The sequence below is a fragment of the Schistocerca gregaria genome, unplaced genomic scaffold, assembly GCF_023897955.1.
Source record: "Schistocerca gregaria isolate iqSchGreg1 unplaced genomic scaffold, iqSchGreg1.2 ptg000451l, whole genome shotgun sequence".
Lineage (NCBI taxonomy): Eukaryota > Metazoa > Arthropoda > Insecta > Orthoptera > Acrididae > Schistocerca > Schistocerca gregaria.
Window position 1 is genome coordinate 113147 of NW_026061871.1, and position 21688 is coordinate 134834.

The 21688-nt window shown below is 49.3% G+C and overlaps 6 non-coding genes across 6 annotated transcripts; all 6 read left to right on the plus strand.

The window, feature by feature from the left end:
• The first annotated feature begins 4750 nt into the window (after positions 1–4750).
• On the plus strand, positions 4751–4824 carry Trnaa-agc (transfer RNA alanine (anticodon AGC)). The gene has a single exon. It is a non-coding gene; the product is annotated as a tRNA-Ala (tRNA).
• A 3084-nt stretch (positions 4825–7908) lies between these two features.
• On the plus strand, positions 7909–7982 carry Trnaa-agc (transfer RNA alanine (anticodon AGC)). The gene has a single exon. It is a non-coding gene; the product is annotated as a tRNA-Ala (tRNA).
• Positions 7983–14224: 6242 nt separating this feature from the next.
• Positions 14225–14298, plus strand: Trnaa-agc (transfer RNA alanine (anticodon AGC)). Its single transcript has one exon. It is a non-coding gene; the product is annotated as a tRNA-Ala (tRNA).
• A 3084-nt stretch (positions 14299–17382) lies between these two features.
• On the plus strand, positions 17383–17456 carry Trnaa-agc (transfer RNA alanine (anticodon AGC)). The gene has a single exon. It is a non-coding gene; the product is annotated as a tRNA-Ala (tRNA).
• A 1506-nt stretch (positions 17457–18962) lies between these two features.
• Trnaa-agc (transfer RNA alanine (anticodon AGC)) lies at positions 18963–19036 on the plus strand. Its single transcript has one exon. It is a non-coding gene; the product is annotated as a tRNA-Ala (tRNA).
• Positions 19037–20541: 1505 nt separating this feature from the next.
• Trnaa-agc (transfer RNA alanine (anticodon AGC)) lies at positions 20542–20615 on the plus strand. Its single transcript has one exon. It is a non-coding gene; the product is annotated as a tRNA-Ala (tRNA).
• The last annotated feature ends 1073 nt before the right edge of the window (positions 20616–21688 follow it).

A 21688-nucleotide genomic window follows, 5' to 3' on the forward strand; every position in this document is an offset into this window, starting at 1 on the left:
CTCAGATGGTAGAGCGCTCGCTTAGCGTGCGGGAGGTACTGGGATCGATACCCAGCGCCTCCAGAATTTTTAACACACCTACATGCGCACCTTGCCATGCAAGTGGAATAATTCCCAACCAGCAGAGGTGTGTAGGCAGATACGAGCGAACGATTAACATCCACAATTGGCGAGCGAGGTTTTATTCGTGCGCAGGAAGCACCCTCCTCCCACACCTACACTTAATTTAGAAACAGTACAAATGTTCCCATAAGATTCTCAGGCCTACGTCGGAAAGATCTGCCTTGCGCCGATTTCACGTAAATCCCACTGCACGTTCCCATTCTTTGCGTGCAGTCGGCTGCTACTGGTGTTGCTGGTTGTGACTGCTGATAACAGATGCCGTAGCAATCAATTCATGGAGTGAGTTGTATGTTTTGCGATAGTCTGTCTCTGACAAGGAAGCACAGGTGATATAGGTGCGAACACAGGAAGCTTGCAGCCGCTCGCTGCCTGCAGACACAGAGCAGCCACACTAGGAGAGCGGCCTAAGCCGTAGGCGAAATGTGCTCATTCGCTTTGGCGCGACGTCGAACTATAAATAAGGCTGTCACTAGCGTGAGCGTTGCGTGAGCGTCGTGTAAAGTCGGAAAAGTCATCTGCATGGGTGATTGCCAAGTTTGGGGAGCGTTTCGTAGTACGATCAGTGCAATGGAGACGCGGAAACTTGTTGTGTCCCAGTGTTTTGCAGTTGGATGACAAGAGTTTTACACAGTAGCAAAGAGCGAGGCACTGAGTTGGCATGAACAATGGAGAGCACAATGGGGCTCGAGATGTGCTTGTTACCTCAGGTGCTGTGTGATTGTCGACAAGGAGTGAAATGGACCAATTTGTGACCGCCCTTTCAATTTAAGACGTTCAAAACAGACGGAATTTGCATTCGTAATACCAGAGCATCGAAACTACTTGGAACTCTTGTGTATATGAACGTGTCCGCGCCTTTGTATTCTGGTACCTTCGCCGCTACAAACCAACCAACCATCGTGTCCGTGCACATCAGAGTCGCAAAGAATGGAGAATAGCCAGGCTTGGTCGTGTGTGTAGCTGTAGCTCAGTTGACAGATCGTTCGCTTAGCGTGTGAACGGTCTCGGGTTCAAGCCCCGGCTCCTCCATGTTTTGTGGTCAGTACATGGTAAGTGTTGGTCGCGGCGAACATAAACGCACGCAAGAAGTTGCAAAACCAGCGTCACAGACTGATATGATGTATACTGTCATAAGGAGAGCAAGATGTAAGTGTGGGGACCGGCTGTTATCGTGGTGTCATCGAGTGCAGATCTGTCTTAGGTATCACGGCTTAACGTCATTGAAGTCTAGAGAGTGGACAACACGTTCGTCTTACTCAGAGCGGTATCTGAACTCTATTTTCGACGTTATGCGTGCCACTTTCATTGTGGCCAACTACGATTCGATACAGAATGCACGAAACCTGAAAGACACCCTCACTGATACATAGAGAGTAGGGTTTGTCTGCGGAATAATGGGAGTGCAAGGGTCTGTGACGTTGATATGACTGTATGTAGCACTACTAGTTAACGGGGGGGTGGGCGTAGCTCAGATGGTAGAGCGCTCGCTTAGCGTGCGGGAGGTACTGGGATCGATACCCAGCGTCTCCAGAATTTTTAACACACCTACATGCGCACCTTGCCATGCAAGTGGAATAACTCCCAACCAGCAGAGGTGTGTAGGCAGATACGAGCGAACGATTAACATCCACAATTGGCGAGCGAGGTTTTATTCGTGCGCAGGAAGCACCCTCCTCCCACACCTACACTTAATTTAGAAACAGTACAAATGTTCCCATAAGATTCTCAGGCCTACGTCGGAAAGATCTGCCTTGCGCCGATTTCACGTAAATCCCACTGCACGTTCCCATTCTTTGCGTGCAGTCGGCTGCTACTGGTGTTGCTGGTTGTGACTGCTGATAACAGATGCCGTAGCAATCAATTCATGGAGTGAGTTGTATGTTTTGCGATAGTCTGTCTCTGACAAGGAAGCACAGGTGATATAGGTGCGAACACAGGAAGCTTGCAGCCCCTCGCTGCCTGCAGACACAGAGCAGCCACACTAGGAGAGCGGCCTAAGCCGTAGGCGAAATGTGCTCATTCGCTTTGGCGCGACGTCGAACTATAAATAAGGCTGTCACTAGCGTGAGCGTCGTGTAAAGTCGGAAAAGTCATCTGCATGGGTGATTGCCAAGTTTGGGGAGCGTTTCGTAGTACGATCAGTGCAATGGAGACGCGGAAACTTGTTGTGTCCCAGTGTTTTGCAGTTGGATGACAAGAGTTTTACACAGTAGCAAAGAGCGAGGCACTGAGTTGGCATGAACAATGGAGAGCACAATGGGGCTCGAGATGTGCTTGTTACCTCAGGTGCTGTGTGATTGTCGACAAGGAGTGAAATGGACCAATTTGTGACCGCCCTTTCAATTTAAGACGTTCAAAACAGACGGAATTTGCATTCGTAATACCAGAGCATCGAAACTACTTGGAACTCTTGTGTATATGAACGTGTCCGCGCCTTTGTATTCTGGTACCTTCGCCGCTACAAACCAACCAACCATCGTGTCCGTGCACATCAGAGTCGCAAAGAATGGAGAATAGCCAGGCTTTGTCGTGTGTGTAGCTGTAGCTCAGTTGACAGATCGTTCGCTTAGCGTGTGAACGGTCTCGGGTTCAAGCCCCGGCTCCTCCATGTTTTGTGGTCAGTACATGGTAAGTGTTGGTCGCGGCGAACATAAACGCACGCAAGAAGTTGCAAAACCAGCGTCACAGACTGATATGATGTATACTGTCATAAGGAGAGCAAGATGTAAGTGTGGGGACCGGCTGTTATCGTGGTGTCATCGAGTGCAGATCTGTCTTAGGTATCACGGCTTAACGTCATTGAAGTCTAGAGAGTGGACAACACGTTCGTCTTACTCAGAGCGGTATCTGAACTCTATTTTCGACGTTATGCGTGCCACTTTCATTGTGGCCAACTACGATTCGATACAGAATGCACGAAACCTGAAAGACACCCTCACTGATACATAGAGAGTAGGGTTTGTCTGCGGAATAATGGGAGTGCAAGGGTCTGTGACGTTGATATGACTGTATGTAGCACTACTAGTTAACGGGGGGGTGGGCGTAGCTCAGATGGTAGAGCGCTCGCTTAGCGTGCGGGAGGTACTGGGATCGATACCCAGCGCCTCCAGAATTTTTAACACACCTACATGCGCACCTTGCCATGCAAGTGGAATAATTCCCAACCAGCAGAGGTGTGTAGGCAGATACGAGCGAACGATTAACATCCACAATTGGCGAGCGAGGTTTTATTCGTGCGCAGGAAGCACCCTCCTCCCACACCTACACTTAATTTAGAAACAGTACAAATGTTCCCATAAGATTCTCAGGCCTACGTCGGAAAGATCTGCCTTGCGCCGATTTCACGTAAATCCCACTGCACGTTCCCATTCTTTGCGTGCAGTCGGCTGCTACTGGTGTTGCTGGTTGTGACTGCTGATAACAGATGCCGTAGCAATCAATTCATGGAGTGAGTTGTATGTTTTGCGATAGTCTGTCTCTGACAAGGAAGCACAGGTGATATAGGTGCGAACACAGGAAGCTTGCAGCCGCTCGCTGCCTGCAGACACAGAGCAGCCACACTAGGAGAGCGGCCTAAGCCGTAGGCGAAATGTGCTCATTCGCTTTGGCGCGACGTCGAACTATAAATAAGGCTGTCACTAGCGTGAGCGTTGCGTGAGCGTCGTGTAAAGTCGGAAAAGTCATCTGCATGGGTGATTGCCAAGTTTGGGGAGCGTTTCGTAGTACGATCAGTGCAATGGAGACGCGGAAACCTGTTGTGTCCCAGTGTTTTGCAGTTGGATGACAAGAGTTTTACACAGTAGCAAAGAGCGAGGCACTGAGTTGGCATGAACAATGGAGAGCACAATGGGGCTCGAGATGTGCTTGTTACCTCAGGTGCTGTGTGATTGTCGACAAGGAGTGAAATGGACCAATTTGTGACCGCCCTTTCAATTTAAGACGTTCAAAACAGACGGAATTTGCATTCGTAATACCAGAGCATCGAAACTACTTGGAACTCTTGTGTATATGAACGTGTCCGCGCCTTTGTATTCTGGTACCTTCGCCGCTACAAACCAACCAACCATCGTGTCCGTGCACATCAGAGTCGCAAAGAATGGAGAATAGCCAGGCTTGGTCGTGTGTGTAGCTGTAGCTCAGTTGACAGATCGTTCGCTTAGCGTGTGAACGGTCTCGGGTTCAAGCCCCGGCTCCTCCATGTTTTGTGGTCAGTACATGGTAAGTGTTGGTCGCGGCGAACATAAACGCACGCAAGAAGTTGCAAAACCAGCGTCACAGACTGATATGATGTATACTGTCATAAGGAGAGCAAGATGTAAGTGTGGGGACCGGCTGTTATCGTGGTGTCATCGAGTGCAGATCTGTCTTAGGTATCACGGCTTAACGTCATTGAAGTCTAGAGAGTGGACAACACGTTCGTCTTACTCAGAGCGGTGTCTGAACTCTATTTTCGACGTTATGCGTGCCACTTTCATTGTGGCCAACTACGATTCGATACAGAATGCACGAAACCTGAAAGACACCCTCACTGATACATAGAGAGTAGGGTTTGTCTGCGGAATAATGGGAGTGCAAGGGTCTGTGACGTTGATATGACTGTATGTAGCACTACTAGTTAATGGGGGGGGGTGGGCGTAGCTCAGATGGTAGAGCGCTCGCTTAGCGTGCGAGAGGTACTGGGATCGATACCCAGCGCCTCCAGAATTTTTAACACACCTACATGCGCACCTTGCCATGCAAGTGGAATAATTCCCAACCAGCAGAGGTGTGTAGGCAGATACGAGCGAACGATTAACATCCACAATTGGCGAGCGTGCTTTTATTCGTGCGCAGGAAGCACCCTCCTCCCACACCTACACTTAATTTAGAAACAGTACAAATGTTCCCATAAGATTCTCAGGCCTACGTCGGAAAGATCTGCCTTGCGCCGATTTCACGTAAATCCCACTGCACGTTCCCATTCTTTGCGTGCAGTCGGCTGCTACTGGTGTTGCTGGTTGTGACTGCTGATAACAGATGCCGTAGCAATCAATTCATGGAGTGAGTTGTATGTTTTGCGATAGTCTGTCTCTGACAAGGAAGCACAGGTGATATAGGTGCGAACACAGGAAGCTTGCAGCCCCTCGCTGCCTGCAGACACAGAGCAGCCACACTAGGAGAGCGGCCTAAGCCGTAGGCGAAATGTGCTCATTCGCTTTGGCGCGACGTCGAACTATAAATAAGGCTGTCACTAGCGTGAGCGTCGTGTAAAGTCGGAAAAGTCATCTGCATGGGTGATTGCCAAGTTTGGGGAGCGTTTCGTAGTACGATCAGTGCAATGGAGACGCGGAAACTTGTTGTGTCCCAGTGTTTTGCAGTTGGATGACAAGAGTTTTACACAGTAGCAAAGAGCGAGGCACTGAGTTGGCATGAACAATGGAGAGCACAATGGGGCTCGAGATGTGCTTGTTACCTCAGGTGCTGTGTGATTGTCGACAAGGAGTGAAATGGACCAATTTGTGACCGCCCTTTCAATTTAAGACGTTCAAAACAGACGGAATTTGCATTCGTAATACCAGAGCATCGAAACTACTTGGAACTCTTGTGTATATGAACGTGTCCGCGCCTTTGTATTCTGGTACCTTCGCCGCTACAAACCAACCAACCATCGTGTCCGTGCACATCAGAGTCGCAAAGAATGGAGAATAGCCAGGCTTGGTCGTGTGTGTAGCTGTAGCTCAGTTGACAGATCGTTCGCTTAGCGTGTGAACGGTCTCGGGTTCAAGCCCCGGCTCCTCCATGTTTTGTGGTCAGTACATGGTAAGTGTTGGTCGCGGCGAACATAAACGCACGCAAGAAGTTGCAAAACCAGCGTCACAGACTGATATGATGTATACTGTCATAAGGAGAGCAAGATGTAAGTGTGGGGACCGGCTGTTATCGTGGTGTCATCGAGTGCAGATCTGTCTTAGGTATCACGGCTTAACGTCATTGAAGTCTAGAGAGTGGACAACACGTTCGTCTTACTCAGAGCGGTGTCTGAACTCTATTTTCGACGTTATGCGTGCCACTTTCATTGTGGCCAACTACGATTCGATACAGAATGCACGAAACCTGAAAGACACCCTCACTGATACATAGAGAGTAGGGTTTGTCTGCGGAATAATGGGAGTGCAAGGGTCTGTGACGTTGATATGACTGTAAGTAGCACTACTAGTTAACGGGGTGGTGGGCGTAGCTCAGATGGTAGAGCGCTCGCTTAGCGTGCGAGAGGTACTGGGATCGATACCCAGCGCCTCCCGAATTTTTAACACACCTACATGCGCACCTTGCCATGCAAGTGGAATAATTCCCAACCAGCAGAGGTGTGTAGGCAGATACGAGCGAACGATTAACATCCACAATTGGCGAGCGTGCTTTTATTCGTGCGCAGGAAGCACCCTCCTCCCACACCTACACTTAATTTAGAAACAGTACAAATGTTCCCATAAGATTCTCAGGCCTACGTCGGAAAGATCTGCCTTGCGCCGATTTCACGTAAATCCCACTGCACGTTCCCATTCTTTGCGTGCAGTCGGCTGCTACTGGTGTTGCTGGTTGTGACTGCTGATAACAGATGCCGTAGCAATCAATTCATGGAGTGAGTTGTATGTTTTGCGATAGTCTGTCTCTGACAAGGAAGCACAGGTGATATAGGTGCGAACACAGGAAGCTTGCAGCCCCTCGCTGCCTGCAGACACAGAGCAGCCACACTAGGAGAGCGGCCTAAGCCGTAGGCGAAATGTGCTCATTCGCTTTGGCGCGACGTCGAACTATAAATAAGGCTGTCACTAGCGTGAGCGTCGTGTAAAGTCGGAAAAGTCATCTGCATGGGTGATTGCCAAGTTTGGGGAGCGTTTCGTAGTACGATCAGTGCAATGGAGACGCGGAAACCTGTTGTGTCCCAGTGTTTTGCAGTTGGATGACAAGAGTTTTACACAGTAGCAAAGAGCGAGGCACTGAGTTGGCATGAACAATGGAGAGCACAATGGGGCTCGAGATGTGCTTGTTACCTCAGGTGCTGTGTGATTGTCGACAAGGAGTGAAATGGACCAATTTGTGACCGCCCTTTCAATTTAAGACGTTCAAAACAGACGGAATTTGCATTCGTAATACCAGAGCATCGAAACTACTTGGAACTCTTGTGTATATGAACGTGTCCGCGCCTTTGTATTCTGGTACCTTCGCCGCTACAAACCAACCAACCATCGTGTCCGTGCACATCAGAGTCGCAAAGAATGGAGAATAGCCAGGCTTGGTCGTGTGTGTAGCTGTAGCTCAGTTGACAGATCGTTCGCTTAGCGTGTGAACGGTCTCGGGTTCAAGCCCCGGCTCCTCCATGTTTTGTGGTCAGTACATGGTAAGTGTTGGTCGCGGCGAACATAAACGCACGCAAGAAGTTGCAAAACCAGCGTCACAGACTGATATGATGTATACTGTCATAAGGAGAGCAAGATGTAAGTGTGGGGACCGGCTGTTATCGTGGTGTCATCGAGTGCAGATCTGTCTTAGGTATCACGGCTTAACGTCATTGAAGTCTAGAGAGTGGACAACACGTTCGTCTTACTCAGAGCGGTGTCTGAACTCTATTTTCGACGTTATGCGTGCCACTTTCATTGTGGCTAACTACGATTCGATACAGAATGCACGAAACCTGAAAGACACCCTCACTGATACATAGAGAGTAGGGTTTGTCTGCGGAATAATGGGAGTGCAAGGGTCTGTGACGTTGATATGACTGTATGTAGCACTACTAGTTAACGGGGAGGTGGGCGTAGCTCAGATGGTAGAGCGCTCGCTTAGCGTGCGAGAGGTACTGGGATCGATACCCAGCGCCTCCAGAATTTTTAACACACCTACATGCGCACCTTGCCATGCAAGTGGAATAATTCCCAACCAGCAGAGGTGTGTAGGCAGATACGAGCGAACGATTAACATCCACAATTGGCGAGCGTGCTTTTATTCGTGCGCAGGAAGCACCCTCCTCCCACACCTACACTTAATTTAGAAACAGTACAAATGTTCCCATAAGATTCTCAGGCCTACGTCGGAAAGATCTGCCTTGCGCCGATTTCACGTAAATCCCACTGCACGTTCCCATTCTTTGCGTGCAGTCGGCTGCTACTGGTGTTGCTGGTTGTGACTGCTGATAACAGATGCCGTAGCAATCAATTCATGGAGTGAGTTGTATGTTTTGCGATAGTCTGTCTCTGACAAGGAAGCACAGGTGATATAGGTGCGAACACAGGAAGCTTGCAGCCCCTCGCTGCCTGCAGACACAGAGCAGCCACACTAGGAGAGCGGCCTAAGCCGTAGGCGAAATGTGCTCATTCGCTTTGGCGCGACGTCGAACTATAAATAAGGCTGTCACTAGCGTGAGCGTCGTGTAAAGTCGGAAAAGTCATCTGCATGGGTGATTGCCAAGTTTGGGGAGCGTTTCGTAGTACGATCAGTGCAATGGAGACGCGGAAACTTGTTGTGTCCCAGTGTTTTGCAGTTGGATGACAAGAGTTTTACACAGTAGCAAAGAGCGAGGCACTGAGTTGGCATGAACAATGGAGAGCACAATGGGGCTCGAGATGTGCTTGTTACCTCAGGTGCTGTGTGATTGTCGACAAGGAGTGAAATGGACCAATTTGTGACCGCCCTTTCAATTTAAGACGTTCAAAACAGACGGAATTTGCATTCGTAATACCAGAGCATCGAAACTACTTGGAACTCTTGTGTATATGAACGTGTCCGCGCCTTTGTATTCTGGTACCTTCGCCGCTACAAACCAACCAACCATCGTGTCCGTGCACATCAGAGTCGCAAAGAATGGAGAATAGCCAGGCTTGGTCGTGTGTGTAGCTGTAGCTCAGTTGACAGATCGTTCGCTTAGCGTGTGAACGGTCTCGGGTTCAAGCCCCGGCTCCTCCATGTTTTGTGGTCAGTACATGGTAAGTGTTGGTCGCGGCGAACATAAACGCACGCAAGAAGTTGCAAAACCAGCGTCACAGACTGATATGATGTATACTGTCATAAGGAGAGCAAGATGTAAGTGTGGGGACCGGCTGTTATCGTGGTGTCATCGAGTGCAGATCTGTCTTAGGTATCACGGCTTAACGTCATTGAAGTCTAGAGAGTGGACAACACGTTCGTCTTACTCAGAGCGGTGTCTGAACTCTATTTTCGACGTTATGCGTGCCACTTTCATTGTGGCCAACTACGATTCGATACAGAATGCACGAAACCTGAAAGACACCCTCACTGATACATAGAGAGTAGGGTTTGTCTGCGGAATAATGGGAGTGCAAGGGTCTGTGACGTTGATATGACTGTATGTAGCACTACTAGTTAACGGGGGGGTGGGCGTAGCTCAGATGGTAGAGCGCTCGCTTAGCGTGCGAGAGGTACTGGGATCGATACCCAGCGCCTCCCGAATTTTTAACACACCTACATGCGCACCTTGCCATGCAAGTGGAATAATTCCCAACCAGCAGAGGTGTGTAGGCAGATACGAGCGAACGATTAACATCCACAATTGGCGAGCGTGCTTTTATTCGTGCGCAGGAAGCACCCTCCTCCCACACCTACACTTAATTTAGAAACAGTACAAATGTTCCCATAAGATTCTCAGGCCTACGTCGGAAAGATCTGCCTTGCGCCGATTTCACGTAAATCCCACTGCACGTTCCCATTCTTTGCGTGCAGTCGGCTGCTACTGGTGTTGCTGGTTGTGACTGCTGATAACAGATGCCGTAGCAATCAATTCATGGAGTGAGTTGTATGTTTTGCGATAGTCTGTCTCTGACAAGGAAGCACAGGTGATATAGGTGCGAACACAGGAAGCTTGCAGCCCCTCGCTGCCTGCAGACACAGAGCAGCCACACTAGGAGAGCGGCCTAAGCCGTAGGCGAAATGTGCTCATTCGCTTTGGCGCGACGTCGAACTATAAATAAGGCTGTCACTAGCGTGAGCGTCGTGTAAAGTCGGAAAAGTCATCTGCATGGGTGATTGCCAAGTTTGGGGAGCGTTTCGTAGTACGATCAGTGCAATGGAGACGCGGAAACCTGTTGTGTCCCAGTGTTTTGCAGTTGGATGACAAGAGTTTTACACAGTAGCAAAGAGCGAGGCACTGAGTTGGCATGAACAATGGAGAGCACAATGGGGCTCGAGATGTGCTTGTTACCTCAGGTGCTGTGTGATTGTCGACAAGGAGTGAAATGGACCAATTTGTGACCGCCCTTTCAATTTAAGACGTTCAAAACAGACGGAATTTGCATTCGTAATACCAGAGCATCGAAACTACTTGGAACTCTTGTGTATATGAACGTGTCCGCGCCTTTGTATTCTGGTACCTTCGCCGCTACAAACCAACCAACCATCGTGTCCGTGCACATCAGAGTCGCAAAGAATGGAGAATAGCCAGGCTTGGTCGTGTGTGTAGCTGTAGCTCAGTTGACAGATCGTTCGCTTAGCGTGTGAACGGTCTCGGGTTCAAGCCCCGGCTCCTCCATGTTTTGTGGTCAGTACATGGTAAGTGTTGGTCGCGGCGAACATAAACGCACGCAAGAAGTTGCAAAACCAGCGTCACAGACTGATATGATGTATACTGTCATAAGGAGAGCAAGATGTAAGTGTGGGGACCGGCTGTTATCGTGGTGTCATCGAGTGCAGATCTGTCTTAGGTATCACGGCTTAACGTCATTGAAGTCTAGAGAGTGGACAACACGTTCGTCTTACTCAGAGCGGTGTCTGAACTCTATTTTCGACGTTATGCGTGCCACTTTCATTGTGGCCAACTACGATTCGATACAGAATGCACGAAACCTGAAAGACACCCTCACTGATACATAGAGAGTAGGGTTTGTCTGCGGAATAATGGGAGTGCAAGGGTCTGTGACGTTGATATGACTGTATGTAGCACTACTAGTTAACGGGGGGGTGGGCGTAGCTCAGATGGTAGAGCGCTCGCTTAGCGTGCGAGAGGTACTGGGATCGATACCCAGCGCCTCCCGAATTTTTAACACACCTACATGCGCACCTTGCCATGCAAGTGGAATAATTCCCAACCAGCAGAGGTGTGTAGGCAGATACGAGCGAACGATTAACATCCACAATTGGCGAGCGTGCTTTTATTCGTGCGCAGGAAGCACCCTCCTCCCACACCTACACTTAATTTAGAAACAGTACAAATGTTCCCATAAGATTCTCAGGCCTACGTCGGAAAGATCTGCCTTGCGCCGATTTCACGTAAATCCCACTGCACGTTCCCATTCTTTGCGTGCAGTCGGCTGCTACTGGTGTTGCTGGTTGTGACTGCTGATAACAGATGCCGTAGCAATCAATTCATGGAGTGAGTTGTATGTTTTGCGATAGTCTGTCTCTGACAAGGAAGCACAGGTGATATAGGTGCGAACACAGGAAGCTTGCAGCCCCTCGCTGCCTGCAGACACAGAGCAGCCACACTAGGAGAGCGGCCTAAGCCGTAGGCGAAATGTGCTCATTCGCTTTGGCGCGACGTCGAACTATAAATAAGGCTGTCACTAGCGTGAGCGTCGTGTAAAGTCGGAAAAGTCATCTGCATGGGTGATTGCCAAGTTTGGGGAGCGTTTCGTAGTACGATCAGTGCAATGGAGACGCGGAAACCTGTTGTGTCCCAGTGTTTTGCAGTTGGATGACAAGAGTTTTACACAGTAGCAAAGAGCGAGGCACTGAGTTGGCATGAACAATGGAGAGCACAATGGGGCTCGAGATGTGCTTGTTACCTCAGGTGCTGTGTGATTGTCGACAAGGAGTGAAATGGACCAATTTGTGACCGCCCTTTCAATTTAAGACGTTCAAAACAGACGGAATTTGCATTCGTAATACCAGAGCATCGAAACTACTTGGAACTCTTGTGTATATGAACGTGTCCGCGCCTTTGTATTCTGGTACCTTCGCCGCTACAAACCAACCAACCATCGTGTCCGTGCACATCAGAGTCGCAAAGAATGGAGAATAGCCAGGCTTGGTCGTGTGTGTAGCTGTAGCTCAGTTGACAGATCGTTCGCTTAGCGTGTGAACGGTCTCGGGTTCAAGCCCCGGCTCCTCCATGTTTTGTGGTCAGTACATGGTAAGTGTTGGTCGCGGCGAACATAAACGCACGCAAGAAGTTGCAAAACCAGCGTCACAGACTGATATGATGTATACTGTCATAAGGAGAGCAAGATGTAAGTGTGGGGACCGGCTGTTATCGTGGTGTCATCGAGTGCAGATCTGTCTTAGGTATCACGGCTTAACGTCATTGAAGTCTAGAGAGTGGACAACACGTTCGTCTTACTCAGAGCGGTGTCTGAACTCTATTTTCGACGTTATGCGTGCCACTTTCATTGTGGCCAACTACGATTCGATACAGAATGCACGAAACCTGAAAGACACCCTCACTGATACATAGAGAGTAGGGTTTGTCTGCGGAATAATGGGAGTGCAAGGGTCTGTGACGTTGATATGACTGTATGTAGCACTACTAGTTAACGGGGGGGTGGGCGTAGCTCAGATGGTACAGCGCTCGCTTAGCGTGCGAGAGGTACTGGGATCGATACCCAGCGCCTCCCGAATTTTTAACACACCTACATGCGCACCTTGCCATGCAAGTGGAATAATTCCCAACCAGCAGAGGTGTGTAGGCAGATACGAGCGAACGATTAACATCCACAATTGGCGAGCGTGCTTTTATTCGTGCGCAGGAAGCACCCTCCTCCCACACCTACACTTAATTTAGAAACAGTACAAATGTTCCCATAAGATTCTCAGGCCTACGTCGGAAAGATCTGCCTTGCGCCGATTTCACGTAAATCCCACTGCACGTTCCCATTCTTTGCGTGCAGTCGGCTGCTACTGGTGTTGCTGGTTGTGACTGCTGATAACAGATGCCGTAGCAATCAATTCATGGAGTGAGTTGTATGTTTTGCGATAGTCTGTCTCTGACAAGGAAGCACAGGTGATATAGGTGCGAACACAGGAAGCTTGCAGCCCCTCGCTGCCTGCAGACACAGAGCAGCCACACTAGGAGAGCGGCCTAAGCCGTAGGCGAAATGTGCTCATTCGCTTTGGCGCGACGTCGAACTATAAATAAGGCTGTCACTAGCGTGAGCGTCGTGTAAAGTCGGAAAAGTCATCTGCATGGGTGATTGCCAAGTTTGGGGAGCGTTTCGTAGTACGATCAGTGCAATGGAGACGCGGAAACCTGTTGTGTCCCAGTGTTTTGCAGTTGGATGACAAGAGTTTTACACAGTAGCAAAGAGCGAGGCACTGAGTTGGCATGAACAATGGAGAGCACAATGGGGCTCGAGATGTGCTTGTTACCTCAGGTGCTGTGTGATTGTCGACAAGGAGTGAAATGGACCAATTTGTGACCGCCCTTTCAATTTAAGACGTTCAAAACAGACGGAATTTGCATTCGTAATACCAGAGCATCGAAACTACTTGGAACTCTTGTGTATATGAACGTGTCCGCGCCTTTGTATTCTGGTACCTTCGCCGCTACAAACCAACCAACCATCGTGTCCGTGCACATCAGAGTCGCAAAGAATGGAGAATAGCCAGGCTTGGTCGTGTGTGTAGCTGTAGCTCAGTTGACAGATCGTTCGCTTAGCGTGTGAACGGTCTCGGGTTCAAGCCCCGGCTCCTCCATGTTTTGTGGTCAGTACATGGTAAGTGTTGGTCGCGGCGAACATAAACGCACGCAAGAAGTTGCAAAACCAGCGTCACAGACTGATATGATGTATACTGTCATAAGGAGAGCAAGATGTAAGTGTGGGGACCGGCTGTTATCGTGGTGTCATCGAGTGCAGATCTGTCTTAGGTATCACGGCTTAACGTCATTGAAGTCTAGAGAGTGGACAACACGTTCGTCTTACTCAGAGCGGTGTCTGAACTCTATTTTCGACGTTATGCGTGCCACTTTCATTGTGGCCAACTACGATTCGATACAGAATGCACGAAACCTGAAAGACACCCTCACTGATACATAGAGAGTAGGGTTTGTCTGCGAAATAATGGGAGTGCAAGGGTCTGTGACGTTGATATGACTGTATGTAGCACTACTAGTTAACGGGGGGGTGGGCGTAGCTCAGATGGTAGAGCGCTCGCTTAGCGTGCGAGAGGTACTGGGATCGATACCCAGCGCCTCCAGAATTTTTAACACACCTACATGCGCACCTTGCCATGCAAGTGGAATAATTCCCAACCAGCAGAGGTGTGTAGGCAGATACGAGCGAACGATTAACATCCACAATTGGCGAGCGTGCTTTTATTCGTGCGCAGGAAGCACCCTCCTCCCACACCTACACTTAATTTAGAAACAGTACAAATGTTCCCATAAGATTCTCAGGCCTACGTCGGAAAGATCTGCCTTGCGCCGATTTCACGTAAATCCCACTGCACGTTCCCATTCTTTGCGTGCAGTCGGCTGCTACTGGTGTTGCTGGTTGTGACTGCTGATAACAGATGCCGTAGCAATCAATTCATGGAGTGAGTTGTATGTTTTGCGATAGTCTGTCTCTGACAAGGAAGCACAGGTGATATAGGTGCGAACACAGGAAGCTTGCAGCCCCTCGCTGCCTGCAGACACAGAGCAGCCACACTAGGAGAGCGGCCTAAGCCGTAGGCGAAATGTGCTCATTCGCTTTGGCGCGACGTCGAACTATAAATAAGGCTGTCACTAGCGTGAGCGTCGTGTAAAGTCGGAAAAGTCATCTGCATGGGTGATTGCCAAGTTTGGGGAGCGTTTCGTAGTACGATCAGTGCAATGGAGACGCGGAAACTTGTTGTGTCCCAGTGTTTTGCAGTTGGATGACAAGAGTTTTACACAGTAGCAAAGAGCGAGGCACTGAGTTGGCATGAACAATGGAGAGCACAATGGGGCTCGAGATGTGCTTGTTACCTCAGGTGCTGTGTGATTGTCGACAAGGAGTGAAATGGACCAATTTGTGACCGCCCTTTCAATTTAAGACGTTCAAAACAGACGGAATTTGCATTCGTAATACCAGAGCATCGAAACTACTTGGAACTCTTGTGTATATGAACGTGTCCGCGCCTTTGTATTCTGGTACCTTCGCCGCTACAAACCAACCAACCATCGTGTCCGTGCACATCAGAGTCGCAAAGAATGGAGAATAGCCAGGCTTGGTCGTGTGTGTAGCTGTAGCTCAGTTGACAGATCGTTCGCTTAGCGTGTGAACGGTCTCGGGTTCAAGCCCCGGCTCCTCCATGTTTTGTGGTCAGTACATGGTAAGTGTTGGTCGCGGCGAACATAAACGCACGCAAGAAGTTGCAAAAACAGCGTCACAGACTGATATGATGTATACTGTCATAAGGAGAGCAAGATGTAAGTGTGGGGACCGGCTGTTATCGTGGTGTCATCGAGTGCAGATCTGTCTTAGGTATCACGGCTTAACGTCATTGAAGTCTAGAGAGTGGACAACACGTTCGTCTTACTCAGAGCGGTATCTGAACTCTATTTTCGACGTTATGCGTGCCACTTTCATTGTGGCCAACTACGATTCGATACAGAATGCACGAAACCTGAAAGACACCCTCACTGATACATAGAGAGTAGGGTTTGTCTGCGGAATAATGGGAGTGCAAGGGTCTGTGACGTTGATATGACTGTATGTAGCACTACTAGTTAACGGGGGGGTGGGCGTAGCTCAGATGGTAGAGCGCTCGCTTAGCGTGCGGGAGGTACTGGGATCGATACCTAGCGCCTCCAGAATTTTTAACACACCTACATGCGCACCTTGCCATGCAAGTGGAATAATTCCCAACCAGCAGAGGTGTGTAGGCAGATACGAGCGAACGATTAACATCCACAATTGGCGAGCGAGGTTTTATTCGTGCGCAGGAAGCACCCTCCTCCCACACCTACACTTAATTTAGAAACAGTACAAATGTTCCCATAAGATTCTCAGGCCTACGTCGGAAAGATCTGCCTTGCGCCGATTTCACGTAAATCCCACTGCACGTTCCCATTCTTTGCGTGCAGTCGGCTGCTACTGGTGTTGCTGGTTGTGACTGCTGATAACAGATGCCGTAGCAATCAATTCATGGAGTGAGTTGTATGTTTTGCGATAGTCTGTCTCTGACAAGGAAGCACAGGTGATATAGGTGCGAACACAGGAAGCTTGCAGCCCCTCGCTGCCTGCAGACACGGAGCAGCCACACTAGGAGAGCGGCCTAAGCCGTAGGCGAAATGTGCTCATTCGCTTTGGCGCGACGTCGAACTATAAATAAGGCTGTCACTAGCGTGAGCGTTGCGTAAAGTCGGAAAAGTCATCTGCATGGGTGATTGCCAAGTTTGGGGAGCGTTTCGTAGTACGATCAGTGCAATGGAGACGCGGAAACTTGTTGTGTCCCAGTGTTTTGCAGTTGGATGACAAGAGTTTTACACAGTAGCAAAGAGCGAGGCACTGAGTTGGCATGAACAATGGAGAGCACAATGGGGCTCGAGATGTGCTTGTTACCTCAGGTGCTGTGTGATTGTCGACAAGGAGTGAAATGGACCAATTTGTGACCGCCCTTTCAATTTAAGACGTTCAAAACAGACGGAATTTGCATTCGTAATACCAGAGCATCGAAACTACTTGGAACTCTTGTGTATATGAACGTGTCCGCGCCTTTGTATTCTGGTACCTTCGCCGCTACAAACCAACCAACCATCGTGTCCGTGCACATCAGAGTCGCAAAGAATGGAGAATAGCCAGGCTTGGTCGTGTGTGTAGCTGTAGCTCAGTTGACAGATCGTTCGCTTAGCGTGTGAACGGTCTCGGGTTCAAGCCCCGGCTCCTCCATGTTTTGTGGTCAGTACATGGTAAGTGTTGGTCGCGGCGAACATAAACGCACGCAAGAAGTTGCAAAACCAGCGTCACAGACTGATATGATGTATACTGTCATAAGGAGAGCAAGATGTAAGTGTGGGGACCGGCTGTTATCGTGGTGTCATCGAGTGCAGATCTGTCTTAGGTATCACGGCTTAACGTCATTGAAGTCTAGAGAGTGGACAACACGTTCGTCTTACTCAGAGCGGTGTCTGAACTCTATTTTCGACGTTATGCGTGCCACTTTCATTGTGGCCAACTACGATTCGATACAGAATGCACGAAACCTGAAAGACACCCTCACTGATACATAGAGAGTAGGGTTTGTCTGCGGAATAATGGGAGTGCAAGGGTCTGTGACGTTGATATGACTGTATGTAGCACTACTAGTTAACGGGGGGGTGGGCGTAGCTCAGATGGTAGAGCGCTCGCTTAGCGTGCGAGAGGTACTGGGATCGATACCCAGCGCCTCCAGAATTTTTAACACACCTACATGCGCACCTTGCCATGCAAGTGGAATAATTCCCAACCAGCAGAGGTGTGTAGGCAGATACGAGCGAACGATTAACATCCACAATTGGCGAGCGTGCTTTTATTCGTGCGCAGGAAGCACCCTCCTCCCACACCTACACTTAATTTAGAAACAGTACAAATGTTCCCATAAGATTCTCAGGCCTACGTCGGAAAGATCTGCCTTGCGCCGATTTCACGTAAATCCCACTGCACGTTCCCATTCTTTGCGTGCAGTCGGCTGCTACTGGTGTTGCTGGTTGTGACTGCTGATAACAGATGCCGTAGCAATCAATTCATGGAGTGAGTTGTATGTTTTGCGATAGTCTGTCTCTGACAAGGAAGCACAGGTGATATAGGTGCGAACACAGGAAGCTTGCAGCCCCTCGCTGCCTGCAGACACAGAGCAGCCACACTAGGAGAGCGGCCTAAGCCGTAGGCGAAATGTGCTCATTCGCTTTGGCGCGACGTCGAACTATAAATAAGGCTGTCACTAGCGTGAGCGTTGCGTAAAGTCGGAAAAGTCATCTGCATGGGTGATTGCCAAGTTTGGGGAGCGTTTCGTAGTACGATCAGTGCAATGGAGACGCGGAAACTTGTTGTGTCCCAGTGTTTTGCAGTTGGATGACAAGAGTTTTACACAGTAGCAAAGAGCGAGGCACTGAGTTGGCATGAACAATGGAGAGCACAATGGGGCTCGAGATGTGCTTGTTACCTCAGGTGCTGTGTGATTGTCGACAAGGAGTGAAATGGACCAATTTGTGACCGCCCTTTCAATTTAAGACGTTCAAAACAGACGGAATTTGCATTCGTAATACCAGAGCATCGAAACTACTTGGAACTCTTGTGTATATGAACGTGTCCGCGCCTTTGTATTCTGGTACCTTCGCCGCTACAAACCAACCAACCATCGTGTCCGTGCACATCAGAGTCGCAAAGAATGGAGAATAGCCAGGCTTGGTCGTGTGTGTAGCTGTAGCTCAGTTGACAGATCGTTCGCTTAGCGTGTGAACGGTCTCGGGTTCAAGCCCCGGCTCCTCCATGTTTTGTGGTCAGTACATGGTAAGTGTTGGTCGCGGCGAACATAAACGCACGCAAGAAGTTGCAAAACCAGCGTCACAGACTGATATGATGTATACTGTCATAAGGAGAGCAAGATGTAAGTGTGGGGACCGGCTGTTATCGTGGTGTCATCGAGTGCAGATCTGTCTTAGGTATCACGGCTTAACGTCATTGAAGTCTAGAGAGTGGACAACACGTTCGTCTTACTCAGAGCGGTGTCTGAACTCTATTTTCGACGTTATGCGTGCCACTTTCATTGTGGCCAACTACGATTCGATACAGAATGCACGAAACCTGAAAGACACCCTCACTGATACATAGAGAGTAGGGTTTGTCTGCGGAATAATGGGAGTGCAAGGGTCTGTGACGTTGATATGACTGTATGTAGCACTACTAGTTAACGGGGGGGGTGGGCGTAGCTCAAATGGTAGAGCGCTCGCTTAGCGTGCGAGAGGTACTGGGATCGATACCCAGCGCCTCCAGAATTTTTAACACACCTACATGCGCACCTTGCCATGCAAGTGGAATAATTCCCAACCAGCAGAGGTGTGTAGGCAGATACGAGCGAACGATTAACATCCACAATTGGCGAGCGTGCTTTTATTCGTGCGCAGGAAGCACCCTCCTCCCACACCTACACTTAATTTAGAAACAGTACAAATGTTCCCATAAGATTCTCAGGCCTACGTCGGAAAGATCTGCCTTGCGCCGATTTCACGTAAATCCCACTGCACGTTCCCATTCTTTGCGTGCAGTCGGCTGCTACTGGTGTTGCTGGTTGTGACTGCTGATAACAGATGCCGTAGCAATCAATTCATGGAGTGAGTTGTATGTTTTGCGATAGTCTGTCTCTGACAAGGAAGCACAGGTGATATAGGTGCGAACACAGGAAGCTTGCAGCCCCTCGCTGCCTGCAGACACAGAGCAGCCACACTAGGAGAGCGGCCTAAGCCGTAGGCGAAATGTGCTCATTCGCTTTGGCGCGACGTCGAACTATAAATAAGGCTGTCACTAGCGTGAGCGTCGTGTAAAGTCGGAAAAGTCATCTGCATGGGTGATTACCAAGTTTGGGGAGCGTTTCGTAGTACGATCAGTGCAATGGAGACGCGGAAACTTGTTGTGTCCCAGTGTTTTGCAGTTGGATGACAAGAGTTTTACACAGTAGCAAAGAGCGATGCACTGAGTTGGCATGAACAATGGAGAGCACAATGGGGCTCGAGATGTGCTTGTTACCTCAGGTGCTGTGTGATTGTCGACAAGGAGTGAAATGGACCAATTTGTGACCGCCCTTTCAATTTAAGACGTTCAAAACAGACGGAATTTGCATTCGTAATACCAGAGCATCGAAACTACTTGGAACTCTTGTGTATATGAACGTGTCCGCGCCTTTGTATTCTGGTACCTTCGCCGCTACAAACCAACCAAACATCGTGTCCGTGCACATCAGAGTCGCAAAGAATGGAGAATAGCCAGGCTTGGTCGTGTGTGTAGCTGTAGCTCAGTTGACAGATCGTTCGCTTAGCGTGTGAACGGTCTCGGGTTCAAGCCCCGGCTCCTCCATGTTTTGTGGTCAGTACATGGTAAGTGTTGGTCGCGGCGAACATAAACGCACGCAAGAAGTTGCAAAACCAGCGTCACAGACTGATATGATGTATACTGTCATAAGGAGAGCAAGATGTAAGTGTGGGGACCGGCTGTTATCGTGGTGTCATCGAGTGCAGATCTGTCTTAGGTATCACGGCTTAACGTCATTGAAGTCTAGAGAGTGGACAACACGTTCGTCTTACTCAGAGCGGTGTCTGAACTCTATTTTCGACGTTATGCGTGCCACTTTCGTTGTGGCCAACTACGATTCGATACAGAATGCACGAAACCTGAAAGACACCCTCACTGATACATAGAGAGTAGGGTTTGTCTGCGGAATAATGGGAGTGCAAGGGTCTGTGACGTTGATATGACTGTATGTAGCACTACTAGTTAACGGGGGGGTGGGCGTAGCTCAGATGGTAGAGCGCTCGCCCAGCGTGCGAGAGGTACTGGGATCGATACCCAGCGCCTCCAGAATTTTTAACACACCTACATGCGCACCTTGCCATGCAAGTGGAATAATTCCCAACCAGCAGAGGTGTGTAGGCAGATACGAGCGAACGATTAACATCCACAATTGGCGAGCGTGCTTTTATTCGTGCGCAGGAAGCACCCTCCTCCCACACCTACACTTAATTTAGAAACAGTACAAATGTTCCCATAAGATTCTCAGGCCTACGTCGGAAAGATCTGCCTTGCGCCGATTTCACGTAAATCCCACTGCACGTTCCCATTCTTTGCGTGCAGTCGGCTGCTACTGGTGTTGCTGGTTGTGACTGCTGATAACAGATGCCGTAGCAATCAATTCATGGAGTGAGTTGTATGTTTTGCGATAGTCTGTCTCTGACAAGGAAGCACAGGTGATATAGGTGCGAACACAGGAAGCTTGCAGCCCCTCGCTGCCTGCAGACACAGAGCAGCCACACTAGGAGAGCGGCCTAAGCCGTAGGCGAAATGTGCTCATTCGCTTTGGCGCGACGTCGAACTATAAATAAGGCTGTCACTAGCGTGAGCGTTGCGTAAAGTCGGAAAAGTCATCTGCATGGGTGATTGCCAAGTTTGGGGAGCGTTTCGTAGTACGATCAGTGCAATGGAGACGCGGAAACTTGTTGTGTCCCAGTGTTTTGCAGTTGGATGACAAGAGTTTTACACAGTAGCAAAGAGCGAGGCACTGAGTTGGCATGAACAATGGAGAGCACAATGGGGCTCGAGATGTGCTTGTTACCTCAGGTGCTGTGTGATTGTGGACAAGGAGTGAAATGGACCAATTTGTGACCGCCCTTTCAATTTAAGACGTTCAAAACAGACGGAATTTGCATTCGTAATACCAGAGCATCGAAACTACTTGGAACTCTTGTGTATATGAACGTGTCCGCGCCTTTGTATTCTGGTACCTTCGCCGCTACAATCAACCAACCATCGTGTCCGTGCACATCAGAGTCGCAAAGAATGGAGAATAGCCAGGCTTGGTCGTGTGTGTAGCTGTAGCTCAGTTGACAGATCGTTCGCTTAGCGTGTGAACGGTCTCGGGTTCAAGCCCCGGCTCC